Genomic DNA, 3684 nt, shown 5'->3' on the forward strand with positions numbered 1-3684 from the left:
TAGAGGAGGGGTAAAGAAAAGAGCTTCTAATGGGGATGTTGTCTTGCTTTAAAAAAAAAAAAGTTAGGGTATCATTAATATGTAGCCCTGGCTGTTCTGGAACTCATTATATAAACCAGGCTGGCCTCAAACTCCTAGAGTCTGTCTTCCTCTGCCTTCTGAATTCCTGAATGCTGGGATTATAGGTATGAGTTAAAGCTGGAGACATAGCATAATCCTTAAAGTCACTGGCTGCCCATCCAGAGGACCAGGGTTCTAATCCCAGCTTTGGAGACAAACTCTCTAATACTGGTCTACATTCCCTGGTGTCCATGGGCTGGCTTTAAACACATCATCCACTTACCACAGCCTCCCAACACCATACTTGGCCACCATACTTGGCTGCAAAAAAAGAAAAAAAAAAGGTTTTGCTAGTCAGAGTCAAAAGCTTTATCTTACCTGGAAAGGTCTTAGAGGAAGATTAGACATTCAAATCCACATGAAAGAGGACACACATGGAGGAATGAATGTGCAGAGGACACTCTGGAATAGCAGACATCCCAGAATATGAAACTGAATCTAGTAGAGTGGTAGGAGAGGAGACAGATGCTGGTGTAGGGATCGTGTTGCCCTGATACCATGCTTGAGAAGGCTGCTTTAGCACATAGGTGCTTAGCTGGGGACTGTACTCAGCACAGGTGCTTAGATGGGGACCATACTCAGAGTTGTCTTCCTTTTTTTATTTTTTAGACTTATTTTTTTATTTAAAGATTTATTTATTTACTTACTTACTTACTTACTTAATGTATATGAGTACACTGTAGCTGTCTTCAGACGTAGAAGAGGGCATCAGATCCCATTACAGATGGTTGGGAGCCACCAGGTGGTTGCTGGGAATTGAACTCAGGACCTTCGGAAGAGCAGTCGGTGCTCTTAACCGCTGAGCCATCTCTCCAGCCCACAGAGTTGTCTTTTAATAAAAAGAAAATCAATTGCTGTGAGGAATGGAAGCCAGATGGGGATGGGGATGGAGGGGGGGGGTTGAAGCTCAGTGGTAGGGCTAGTGAGGCCTCAGTGACAAGGGTTCTAGTGTGATCTGGCTTGTGCAGAGGAGCTTTAGGGAGAGGACAGAAGGCAGTCTGAACTATGGGCATAGGCAGGGAGAATCCGGGTGAGGTGGCTAGACGTATAGCTCACAAGCAGGAGACTCCACAGAACAGTCAGCCTAGCGAGGGCCCAGGAAACTGCACCAGTGATTTGGGCTGCAAATGAGTTAATAATAGACAGCAACTAGCACTTAAACCAGGAATCCTAGGCCAGACCTACAATTCCAGTACCAGGAAGGCAGAGGCAGAGGGATATCTGATCTGTGATTTCAAGGCCAGCCTGGTCTACATAGTGAGTTTCAGGAGGCACAGAGAGACTGTGTCTTAAAAATCAACAACAGATGGCTCAGCGGTTAAGAGCACTGACTGCTCTTCCAAAGGTCTTGAGTTCAATTCCCAGCAACCACATGGTGGCTCACAACCATCTGTAATGGGATCTGATGCCCTCTTCTGTGTCTGAAGACAGCAACAGTGTACTCATATACATAAAACAAATAAATCTTAAAAAAAAAAAATCAACAACAGAACCCAGAAACCCTTCCCCACCCCTTAATCAGAGGACATGCGAGGTCCAATCCTCTCTACCTGTCTGTTCTGCTCTCTTATAAGCCTGGTTGACAAGGTCGATGCCGGTAAGGAACTCCATCCTGTGTGACTGACATGGTCATTTACCATCTTGAAATCAGAGTGGCTGACCTTATTCCCAAGACACTGTGACAGGATCAGGGATATTAATATCCCCTGTGGAAAGCTGGGAGGTGGAGGAAGGCTCATTAACCCCTCATCCGAGTCCGGGAATGTGTGCCCTCCTCCTCCAGTATAGGTAATGCTGCCACAGCCTATGGTCTCTGGTCGCCATGTGTGTGTGCACGAGAGTACTCTTGCATGTGTGCATGCATGTGTGTGTGTGCGTGTGCGTGAGTGTTAGCATTTATAGGTAGGGGCTTTTGTGAGGTAGTTTCTCTCATGCTGTGGTGGTGTTTTGTTTTCTTGTTTTGTTTTTTTGTTTGTTTGTTTTGGTGATGCAGTTGTTTTGGGGTTACCCTCAATCTTCTAACCCTTTATCATGCTCCTGTAAGCAGGTCCTTGGTTCACCACACAGGACTGCCCCTGCTGCTCAGTCTAGTAGGACTAGGTGTTCACACTTCCTGAGGAAAAGTCACGTAACACAGCCAGCTAGAGCCACCTTCATGCTTCTGGGGCCACAGGAGGGAAAGGTGACAAGGGTCCCCAGAACACACTCTCTTCCAGGGTTTGGTGGGGGCTTCAGGCTGGCCTCTGCTCTTCAGTGCTGGACCCAAGCCAGGCAAGCTTTCTACCACTGAGGTACACCCCTGGCCCTTTTTGCAATTTTGTTTGAGACCAAGGATCTTGCTAAATTGCCCAAGCTGCCCTTGACTTTATGTAGTCTAGATTAGCTTTGAACTTTCAACCCTCCTGTTTCATTCTCTGAGGAGGCTGGGCTTGCAGGTGTGAGCAACCATGTAATATTTTTCCAGTTATGACTAAGATGATCACTGTGGAAAGTTTGGAAAAATAGAGAACAACATTACTCAGGAAAGCTGCTTCTGAAATGCATGAGCTTCAGCCCTTTCCCCAGATTCTGCAATTCTGGCAAACCCCGAGAGGTTATACCTTGATGCTCACCAGCCAGGGTGGAAGTCTTATATTGGTTGTAGGGTTTATGATGGTACTGCTCGCCTGCGCCTTTGATGACTTGGGTCTTTATGGGTTGCTGCAAACACTGCTTCGGGCAGAACCTCCTGTGCAGTTAAGGAGAATGAGGTGCAGATAGAACAGGTGCTATTTGGGTCTTAGACTGGCGCCCTTGGTGGGACTTACACACCCCAAGGAGCTATTACTGCCCCCTGCCCATATCCAAAGTCCCAGGAATGAAAGAAAGGCTTCAAAGTGCCTTGAGAAAGTTGTCATGAGAAAATGGAGAGCCTGTGTTCAGAGAAGGAAAGGGCTAGAACAGGGTCTCTGTCCCAGACCCAGAGCATTGTGGGTATATAGAAGAAAGAGCAGGCTTGGATGGGAGGTCCTAGGACAGGAGGACCTTCTTGCCACAGGTTCTGAGATGCTGTCCCCAGAGCTTGAGCCAGCCTGGCCTTCAGCTGAAGTGGGCGGAGATCTTGATAGTGCTCACCTGTGTATTAGGCACCTACTAGGAGCCGTGATTCAGAGGGTGCCTGCCAAGGCCATGTGAGTCAGAAGATGGTGCCCAGAAGTCCCGGTTTGTGGCTGTAGAAACTGAAGAAAGTCATTTATTCTGAGCCTGCTGCTTTTGTCTCCTCAGACCCTGCTTGTGAAATGGGGGCAAGAATGCTTTCTCCCTGGAAATCTGGGAACTGAATAAACTGTTGACTGGAAGAAGGCCTGGTGGCATGCCTGGGGAGGAAGCTTCCTACGGCCGCGTGTGGTCCTAGCCCTTCCAGGCTGGTTGGATCCTGTGCTCCTAAAGGAGAAGTGGGAGCCTCTAGAACACTGGTGGGGGGAGGAGGCACACGAGCATGAATAGTTGTTGTTTTAGTAAGGATGTGACAGATTCCCTAGGGCCATGGCAGCAAGAGATCGGGGTCACAGTCTGGCAGACAGT

This window comes from Mastomys coucha, unplaced genomic scaffold (genome assembly GCF_008632895.1).
Source record: "Mastomys coucha isolate ucsf_1 unplaced genomic scaffold, UCSF_Mcou_1 pScaffold16, whole genome shotgun sequence".
Lineage (NCBI taxonomy): Eukaryota > Metazoa > Chordata > Mammalia > Rodentia > Muridae > Mastomys > Mastomys coucha.